Source organism: Elephantulus edwardii, unplaced genomic scaffold, assembly GCF_000299155.1.
Source record: "Elephantulus edwardii isolate Elephantulus edwardi_28Jun2011 unplaced genomic scaffold, EleEdw1.0 scaffold00205, whole genome shotgun sequence".
In the NCBI taxonomy this organism is placed as follows: Eukaryota; Metazoa; Chordata; class Mammalia; order Macroscelidea; family Macroscelididae; genus Elephantulus; species Elephantulus edwardii.
In genome coordinates, this window is record NW_006399955.1 from 2,395,781 (window position 1) to 2,407,268 (window position 11,488).

An 11,488-nucleotide genomic window follows, 5' to 3' on the forward strand; every position below is an offset into this window, starting at 1 on the left:
AACTAAACCTGGACTTGTATTGTGAGATACTCTTTGCTTCCCTAACTCTCCAATTTACTTTGTTAATAAACCCCATTCTCAGTACTACAACTGTGAGTAAAGTCTGTGAATCAGCAATGAATAAATGAACCTCTTGCTGCTTGTGTGGCTGTAGAGGCACCATGGGGTTGGGCTATGGGCTCTTTATCTGCTTTCTCCTCTGGAGCAGTAGAGGTTGTACTGTTCTCACTTCCTCTGATCCTTTCATGTAGACACTCATGGCCCTGTACCACCACGTCCTTTTTCCTACTCTCTAAATAAATTGTTCAAAATGGCTTTCCTAGTAAGTAAATCTGACTTTGCCACATCAATAGGCAGGATCATACAAAAGGGCATGTTAGTCTATCCAAAAAGGGATTGGCTAGTCCTACCATTCCACTAGATTTAAATGGAGTCGTTTCAGCAACAGAAACTGGAAATCTCAACACCAATAAAGAAGAAAAAGCAGTGCATGTGCTGTGAGGCCAGAAATCCCAAACCAGATGGGCTTAAAAGAGCACCAGCAGAAAACCAGACTTGATGCAAGAGAGGGCTCATTTTGGGACTGCTTCCCCATGGAAGCAGAGCTAGGGGTCTTCATCTAAGCTAGTTGGAGGACTGTGGGAGAGATGTAATAATTGGCAGGAGTAAAGAAGTTTTGTTAACACTAGCTTAAAGTTTCAAGACTGAAGTGTGGGTGAGTATACTTTAAGAGCTATTCTGAATGAGCAATTGTATCCTATTTGCCAACTAAATTGTAGACTGTTAATTTCCCTAATAAACTCCATAATCAAGAATATGGTTTTTCTTTGTCTTTATTTTTTTAGGATTAAAAACATTTTGTTTATTAAATGTGGCACTTATTTATACTTTAAACAATACATCAGAGTAAAGAGAGAGAATGTTCACTTTCAATAACATTTGCAATGTTTTTCTAAACTTATGACCTTTATTTGAAAGTAAATAAAATTATGTCCTTCACTTATAAGCACTAAAATCGATTTTTTTTCACTCAATGTTGTTTAAAGTTTAACATTTAGTAGGCATATTCTCTAAGGAGCTCACTCTTTTGACACAGAATTTCTAAAGCCATCTCAGGTTTGGATGATTTGCAACAGCATACCTCTGGGTTTGCAGTGCAGCTTCTTGCCACTAGGGAGTATGGTTTCATGTAGTCTGTATAGTTATTGTAATGGATTTCTGACCAGTTAAAATAGTAGGAGTGGTACTGGTGTTAGGAGAAACGTTAGTGTGAAAGTATGGGGAATGTGTTTGACCACATGGAAATTGGTTTTGAATTGTGGATGTTATTAATGGAGCACTTGCACCTTATGGAATAAATACAAGTCAGATATGGCCATCCTCATGACAGCCTTGATTTTTTACAGCCATAGTTACATTAAAAATGTATCTATGTGGTCAACACTCTTGGCACCAGTAGCCAGGAAATCAAAAAACGTATTCCAATGGGAATGTCTGCGGTTAGGGACTTCACTAAAGTACTCAAGAGCTACGCTGTCTCTCTGGAGACTAAGGTGTGCCTGATACAGGCCATGGTTTTTTCAATCACTTGTTATGCATCAGAGAGTTGGACAATGACTAGGGAGGATAGAAGGAGAATTGACACCTTTGAGCTGTGGTGCTGGAGGAGAGTATTGCATGTACCATGGACTGCCAAGAAAACAAACACATCCTAGAGAGGGTTAAACCAGGCTGCTCCTTGGAGGCAAGGATTCTGGGGCTTCGTCTGACATACTTTGGACATATTGTAAGGAGAGACAGTTCTTTAGAGAGGGACATCATGCTGGGTAGAGTAGAGGGACAGCGCAGGAGGGGAAGACCCTCTATGATGTGGATTGATTCAGTGACTGGGGTAACTGGGATGGGTGTGTCAGAGGCAATGAGATTGGCACAGGATAGAGCAGGGTTGGGGGCTGTTGTTCATAGGGTGGCTATGAGTCACAAACGACTCTACGGCACATAACAACAACAACATGTGGTTTTACATAAATTAATAATAATTTTGGTAAAGCCTAAGAAAATCTTAAATGTTAGTAATCACTGTTAATAGCAATTTATTATTTCTACCATTTTATAATTGTGATCTCGGGGCCTTTTTCATACTGCTATTGTTGTTAGGTGCTGCTAAGTTGAGTATGACTCATAGCGACCCTATGAAGAAAAGATCTGAACCCTGTTCTATACTGCACCATTCTGACACTTCCTGATACACAAGAACCCATTGCAGCAGTCAACTATCAATCCACCTAGTTGAGGTTTTCCTCTCCTTTGCTGATCCTTCACCCTTCCCAATATCATGTCCTTTTCCAAGGAATAGTCCCTCCTTGAAACATGCCTTAAGTTATGTGAAGCAAAGTCTCATCATTCTTGCCTCCAAAGAACACTCTGGCTGCACCCTCTCCAAAGACATGTTTCCTCTCTTGGTTATCCATGGGATGTTCAGTACTCTTTTACAATACCACAGCTCAAAAGTGTGAATACTTTTCCTGTCATCTTTATTGATTTTGCAGGTTTTAGATGCATAGCAAGTGATCAAAAGGATCATCGCCTCAACCAGTTCCACCTTAGTCCTCAAACTGACATCATTACTTTTCAGTAAATTAGAGAGTTCCCTATCTGTAGATTTGCCCAGTGCAATATATGTCCTTATTTCCTGACTGCAGGTATCAAAGTTTTTAATTGTGGATCCATGTTACTAGATAAAGCTGAAGATTAATTTAATTGCACTCATGCAGAACCTATATCTGAACCAGGAGACTGTTGTGAAAACAGAGCAGGGGAACACTAAATGGTTCAGAAGAAGAAAAACAATCAATGTAATTCATCACATTAACAAAGCAAAGAACACTAGAATACACATGATCCTATCAATTGATGTAGAAAAGGACTTTGACAAAATAAAATATCCTTTCATAATTAAAACAGTCAACAAAATGGGATTAGAGGGGAATTTCTTCAACATAGTAAAGAGTATATACATTAACATGAGAGTCAACATAGTTCTAAATCAAGATAAATTACAGGCATTCCCCTAGAGAACAGGAAGTAGGCAAGGATGCCTGGTACCACCTCTCCTACTCAATATTGTATTGGACATCTTAGCGATAGCAATAGGATTATAGAAGGAAATAAGAGGCATACAAATTGGAAAAGATGAGGTAAAATTATCTCTCTATGCAGATGATATGTTAGTTTACTGAGAAAACCCTAAAGACTCAGCAAGAAAAATACTAGGCATAGTTGACCAATTCAGCAAAATGCCAAGATACAAGATCATCATACAAAAATCAATTGGATATCTCTACAGAGACAAAGAGAATACAGAACTGGAGCTAAGAAAAACAGTATCATTCACAATAGCTAATCACAAGATTAAATACTTGGGAGTAAATCTAAACAGCAGCATAAAGGATTTATTCAAAGAAAACTACAAAACATTACTAAAATAAACAAAAAGAGACCTGGAGAAGTGGAAGAACATCCCTTGCTCATGGAAAAGAAGACTCAATATCGTGAAAATGACATTTCTACCAAAGGCAATTTACACGTTCAATGCAATCTCAATCAAATACCAATTCCATTCTTCAAGAGATGGAAAAGACAATCTCCTTCAATCATTTGGAATGAAAAGAGGCCACAAATAAGCAAAGCATCCCTTAAAAAGAAAAACAAGGTAGGAGGCATCTCACTCTGATTTCAAATACTACTACACTGCTGTGGTGGTCAAGATAGCGTGATACTGATACAATGACAGACATATAGATCAAAGGAAGAGAATTGAGAATCCAGAAATCAGCCCATCCACCTATGGTCAATTGATTTTTGACTAGGAGATGAAATTAATTATGTTGGAAAAATTGGAAATCTGTATGCAGAAAACTCAAGTAAGATCCACACCTCACTCTATACACACAAAAAACCTCAAAGTGGATCATGGACCTAGGACTAAAACCAAGGACTTTAAGCTTCATTAACGAAAAATGTGGAAGAACTCTAGATGTCCTAATCCAGAGCATAAACAGTCTTCCACGCATCCTGAAAAATCTACAGCCAGGAGAGAATAAAATTGACGAATGGGATTTTCTAAGAATCAAATCCCTAGGAAACAGATAAAGGAGAAAATGGTTTAAAATGGATACATGATTAGGTATTATTGTCATGAGAGGAGTCCAAAATCTTCTCCAATGGATTAAAAAGGGAAGCCACAGACTGGGAAAAATATTTGGTAATAACATGTCAGATAAAGGACTTATATCTGGAATTTATAAAATACTTGAGCACCATAACAAGATAAAGGTAAACAACCCAATTGAAAAATGGGCAAGGATTTGAAAAGACACTTCACTAAAGAAGACATCCAGATAGCAAACAAACACATGAAGAAATGTTCAAAATCCCTAGCTGCATTGAAAAAAGAATTATTATACAAAATGGGTGACCCTGGAGGACATTATGCTGAGTGAAGTATCTCTGTCATAGAGGGACAAATGTTGCATAACCACTGTTATAAAGTGGGACTGATATCAGAGTTGGGAAGAGACTGAGAAAAGAAGGGATAAATAAAGTATCCTGCACTGAAACAGATAAAGGAGAGAACTGTTCAAAAGGGATAGGTTGTTGTTGTTGTTGTTATGTTCCATTGAGTCACTTTAGACTCACAGCAATCCTATGTACAAGAGCCCTAAATGCCGCTCTATCCTGTGCCAACCTCACCATCTCAAAACCACTCATTCCCACCACCCCAATCACAGAATCAATCCATCTCATGGAGGGTCTTCTTCTCCTGTGCTGTCCCTCCACTCTCCCAAACATGATGTCCCTCTCCAAGGACCAGTCCCTTCTTGCAACATGCCCAAAGTATGTCAGATGAAGTTTCAGAATCCTTGAGTCCAAGGAGCATTCTGCCTTTACCCTCTCCAGGACAAAACTGTTTGTTCTCCCAGTAGTCCATGGTAAATTCAACACTATTCTCCAGCACCACAGCTCAAAGGCATCAATTCTCCTTCTATCATCCCTATTCACTGTCTAACTCTCCGATGCATAGGACGTAATTGCAAAGACTATAGCCTGGCTCAGGCGCACTTTAGTCTCCAGCCTGATGTCATTGCTCCTCAGCATTCTTGAGATGTCCCTCAAAGCTGACTTTCCCAAAGCAATTCGTCTCTTGATTTCCTGGATGCTGTTATCAAGAGTGTTGACTGTGGAGCCAAGTAAACTAAAAATGTTAACTATCTCAATCTCTTCACCATCCATACTGATGCTGCCAATTGGCCCAGTGGTGAGAATCTTTGTTTTCTTGATATTGAACTTCAATCCATATTGAAGACTGCAGTCCTTTATCTTCTACAGGAAGTGCTTTAGGTCCTCCTCAGTTTCAGCAAGCAGGGTTGTGTCATCTGCATAATGCAGGTTGTTGATGACTCTTCCGCCAATCCTGATGCCACATTCCTCCTTGTACAGCCCAGGGTCTCGGATGATCTGTTCTGCGTACAGATTGAAAAGGTATAGAGACAAAGTACATCCCTGACAGACCACTTTCTTGATCTTGAACCATGTAGTGTCTCCCTGCTCTGTTCTGACCACTGCCTCTTGGTCCAAGTATTGATCTTGCATTAGCACAATCAAATGTTCTGGGATTCCCATTAGGTATTACTGGCATAACAGAAGTCCAGAATGAAGACTGCTTAGTGGAGTGGACTTGAGGAATGGGATTGTGTAACAATGAAATAATTTTTCTTTTACTTTTCAAAGAGAAGAGCATAGGGGTGAGCAGGAAGAAAAGTGCAACAATGAATGAATGGGAATTCAAATTCTGTAAACTTTCATTAAAGTAAAAAAGTGAAAAAAAAGAAAGTACATAAAAAAAGATATATAAAATTGAGAAGGGAGTGTCAGGGTTGTATTCTCTCTCCAGATTTATTCAATCTGTATGCTGATCAAATTATCCAAGAAGATGGACTCTGTGAAGAGGAGTGTAGCATCAGGATTGGAGGGAAACTCTTGAACAACCTGAATTATGCAGAGGACTGCTATAGAATATAAAATTTATTTTTCAGGAGTCTAGTCAGAACTCACTTATATCAGTAACATAAATGACTGCTAAATGTTAAATGCTACAAAATCTGAGGTTACATTCTTGTTCTAAATCCAAGAACAACATTTTAGAGCTCTTCCGAGTCATTCACCAATGGCTGATACTCTGCATTTACATCTGATAAAGGTAGACTTCCTTTAAGAGATTTAACGTCTTTAAATGATCATATTAAAACTAATCTTCAACTTCTGGTTAAGTTGCTGTGAGGATTAAATAATAAACATACAAGGTTAAGAACATTACCATTCACCAACATGGGCCAAGTAAATATTAGCTACTATTATTTTTTCCAATTATTATGATTGTTTTTAATACCCTTAATCTTCAACACAACACTGGTGTTGTCTCTTTAAATTGTTTGTTTTTAACCCATATTGCTGTTAATTGTGTAGAACACTTTTAATAGATAATTATATTTCTTTTAAAAGATATCCTTTATATGTAACTTTCTTTTAATACTAATATTTCACAATTGAGATTTTAACTTTATTCGTGTTAACTCTCAATACATTCTCTATTTTGAAGCAACATATTCTACATTTTTTTTTCTTTTAGCATTGATTTCTTTAACATGGTTTGGTTTCTCCCATCTCCCATCTTTTTATAGCCACCCTACTAATTCTCTCTGTTTTTCATTATTTTAAGCTTTTCAATTTAAAAGTTACTTATTCTTCCAGCTAATATTTTTATATGTTTTTATTTTTTATTGTTTGTTGGAGTTTTGTGCCATACTTTCTATGCAAGTGTATTATATGAATATTTTATGTGATTCATCAAAAATATAAAAATTTTTATTACTTTTTTTCAGACAAAGATCTGTAGAAAATTTGTGTTTATAATGCAACTGCTTTACTAAGCCATCAGAACTTTGATCTGAAGAACATTTTTTGCCATTTTCCTTATTTTAAAATTGAATTGTTGTTGTTATGTGCTATTGAGTTACATGCAATTTATGTACAACCTTATGTAGAACAGCTCTGAAGCCTACCCTGTCCCAAGCCAGTCTCACTGACTCCGATGCACCTAATCTCCTTGCCCTACTTAGTGTATCAATCCATCTCATCTGTGATCTTCCTTTCCTTTGATATACCTCCACCCTTCTGAGTATGGTGACCTTCTCTAAGGACTAGTCCCTCCTGGTCATATGCCCAAAGTACAAAAGACAAAGCTTCAAAATCCTAGTCTCCAAGGAGAAATTTGGTTTCACTCTTTCCAAAGACATTTTCGTTTTCTTGGTGGTCCATGATATATTCTCTTCTCAACATTACGATTCAAACACATCAATTCTTCTTCTGTCATCTTTAGTCTTTGTGCAGCTTTCTGATGCATAGCAAGTAATTGTGAAGACAATAGCCTGTATTAGGTGCACGTTAGTCTCTAGATTGACATTATTGCTTCTCAATACTCTGGAGATAGATATCCGTGACAGCAGATTTTCTCAGTACAATTTGTCTCCTAACTGCTGGTACCAAGGGTCTTGATTGTGGATCTGAGCAAGCTGTAATTGTTAACAACTCCAATCTCTCCTCCATCTATTATGGTGCTGCCAATTGGCCCTGTGGTGAGAATCTTTGTTTGCATTTTCTTGATGTTGAGCTTCAATCAAGGCTATAGTACCTGACCCTCTGTAAAAACTTGAATTAGGTAAAGTTTTACTTCTAGACTCTTTCATAATGATCATAGTCTTTTCACTTCTGGTTTACAAAGATAGTACATAAAAACAACAATATTAAGGGAATTGTTGTTGTTGCTAGTGTCAATTTATCATCTTTAATTATTGAAAATATTTAAAATAATATGCAAGACATTTATACACATCTATGAAAATATTAGTTAATATTACTAAATTTATTTTTATTTGGTAATGACTAATTTATATTTTTAAATATTTTGATTATGATTTCAGTGTAAATCTACTAATTACTTTTTTAAGCAAGTATTTGTACATAGTTTGGTTCATGACATTTATTTCAATCTAATCTACATAATAATTTGTAGTTGTTTATACATTTCAGCCCTGTTTTTACCATCTCTTTTTTCTATTTCCCCTTGCTTGCTGAAACTGAGGGGGGCTTGAAGCATTTACTACAGACTGTCAAATACTGTAGTCTACAATTTGTATTGAAAGATAATATCAAGAAAACAAAGATTCTCACCAATACGCCAATTGGCAATGCCATGATAAATGGAGAAAAGATTGAGATAATTAAAATTTCAACTTGATTGATTCTGCAATAAACATTTGGCACAAGAAGTCAAGAAATCAAAAGGAAAATTGCATTACTAAAATCTGCTGTCAAGGACCTCTCCAGAGTGCTAAAGAGCAAGGAAGATATCAGTCTAGAGACTAAAGTGCACCTAATCCAGGTTATGGTCTTCACAATTACATCAGAGAGTTGAATAATGACCAGAGATGATAGAAGGAGAATTGCTGGTTTGAGTTGTAGTGCTGCAGGAGGGTATTGAACATACCATGGACTACCAAGAGAACTAACAGATATGTCCTGGATAGGTTGAAGCCAAACTGCTTCCTAGAGGAAAAGCTTTTGAAGTTCCATCTCACATACTTTGGGCATGTTGCCAGGAAAAATTAAGCCTTGGAGAAGGACATGGTGCTTGGAAGGGTGGAGGAACAGCATAGAAGAAGACCTTGAAATAGAAGGATTGACATAGTAATTGGGGTAATGAGGATAGGTGTGTCAAAGACAGCAAGTTTGGCTCTGGAAAGAGCTGGGCTCAGAGCTGTTATGCATAGCGTCTCTTGAGTCATGGCATATTCCAAAGCACAACAACAGTTTGCTCTCTGAACTTTTCCCTAGGCCAATTCGGACCTTTTGAACCCTCATGGTTAATTGTTCTAAGGAGGAATTATCTTACTTCTATGATTACTTTTGCTTTAGGGCTTTCCATTGTTTGGTCAAGACACATTGCTCATCTCAGTTTTAGGTCTGAAGAGTGAATAAGGTTAATTGTCTCTGAGCTATTTTCACTCTTTATAAAGAAATGAGCTCAATGTTTGTTTTTTGGTTAACCACTCTTTTAAATTGGCTCTCATTTAAATGAACTTTAAATTAATTTAAAAATGATTTTGTACCATTTTAGACTCCCACCAACAGTGAATAAGGGTTCCAGTCTCTCCACAACCTCGCCAGCATTTGTTGCTTGCTGTTCTGTTAAATTTTGCTAGTCTTACTGGGGTGAAATGATATCTCATGGTTGTCTTGATTTGCACCTCTCTCAGGGCTAGGGATTTTGAACATTTCTTCATGTGCTTGTTGGCCATCTGAATGTCTTCCTTGGTGAAGTGTCTGTTCATATCCTGTGCCCATTTTTCAATTGGATTATTCTCCTTTATCTTGTTGCAACCACTGTGGAAAGCATTGTGGCACTTTCTCAAAAAGTTGCAAATAAAGATACCATTTGACCCAGCAATTCCACTACTGGGAATATACCCTAAAGAGACCATAAATGACATCCAAGTAGATATATGCATACCCATGTTTATCGCGGCTTTGTTTACAATAGCAAGGGGTTGGAAACAACCTAAATGCCCATCAACAAACGAATGGGTAGAGAAACTGTGGTATATTCGCACAATGGAATACTATGCTGCATTGAAAAACAAGGAACTCATGCAATATTATTCAAAATGGGTGACCCAGGAGGACATTATGCTGAGTGAGGTATCTCAGTCACAAAGGGACAAATGCTATATGGTGCCACTGTTGTAGAATGAGGCTGGCATCGGGGTGGGGGTAAGACTGAGAAAAACAGGATGAAATATGTTTACGGCATTGACGTCTATGGGGGAGAGAATAGTCTAAAAGTATTATATTTTAGGGCATTATTTTTATCGTAGGAGTAGGCAATGAGGGTTGCAGAGGGGATTATATTTGGGGGTAGGGGGTGGGGGTTGGGGAGGTGCGGGGGGATTGTGTACCAATGAGGGAGTTTTTCTTTTGCTTTTCAAGGAAAGGAGCAAAGGGGGGGAGGAGGGAGGGGTTTGTGCAGGGAGAAGGGTGCAACAATGAATGAATGGAATTCCAAAATCTCTGTAGATGTTCATTGAAATGAAAAATAAGCAAACTAAATTAATGAAAAAAAAGAATCAACCCCCCCCAAAAAAAACCAGAAAAAAATTATTTTGTTGTTGTGTGCCATCAAGTTGCCTGCTATTCTACTCATAACAACATTTTGTACAACAGCCTTACACCACAGCTCAAAGGCATCAATTCTCCTTCTATTATCCCTAGTCATTGTCAAGCTCTCTGATGCAAAGCAATGATTGCAAAGACTATGGCATGTATCAGGAGCAACTTAATCTCCAGACTGACACTGTTGCTCTTCTGTACTTTGGAGAATTCTCTAATGACAGACTTTCCCATCATGTCTTTTAATTTCCTGGGTGTTGGTGCCAAGATTGTTGATTGTGGAGCCAAACAAATTAAAGCTGTGAATAATCTCAAGCTCTTCACTGTTTATTACGGTGCTGCCATTCAGCCCAGAGCTGAGAATCTTTATTTTCTTGATGTTGAGCTTCAATCCATATTGAAGGCTGCAGTCCTTGAACTTCTGCAGCGAGTTCTTCAGGTCCTTTTCAGTTTCAGCAAGCAAGGTTGTATCATCTGCATAACATAGATTGTACATGATTCGTCCTCCAATCCTGATGCTACATTTCTCCTCATAGAGCCCACCCTCCAGGATAATCTGTTCTGCATATAGATTGAAAAAGTATGGAGATAGGGCACATCCCTGGAATATACCCTTTCCAATTTTGAACCATTCAGTGTTTCCTTTCTCCATTCTGATGACTTCCTTCTGGTCCAAGTACAGGCTTACCATTTGCATGATCAAGTGTTCAAATAGAATTAATATACTCAGTATAAAACCACCAAAAAAATAGAAAACCCCCAAAATCTACTGCTCAACAGTTGGTTTTGATCACAGTCTATCCGTAAGATTCCTGAGTTTATGTATTTTTGGAAAGGAAGCAATCCATCTTTCTACAGAATGAAAGTTATTCCATTGAAAGCAAAACATGTACAAAACCCTTCAGGTTCCTATATTTAGCAATGAACTACATTCTGATGGTCTAGATGATAGGGATTATGATGCTAACTCAAAGATAATGCTTCTCTGGTAATTTCAATCCACCACTCGCTCCATAGAATTCTGATGGCCTAGTGGCAAGAAGTTGCACTGTAATTTTCAAGTTTCACTGCTTGAGGTAACCAGTTGCTCAAAATTGGGCAATCTCTCCAGTGCCTCTGAAACTTAACTGCATCTGAAAACTCATCCAGGGTCATCTGTGGGTTGTTTCTGACTTCATTTTACACAGTGGCTCCATGGGAGAAA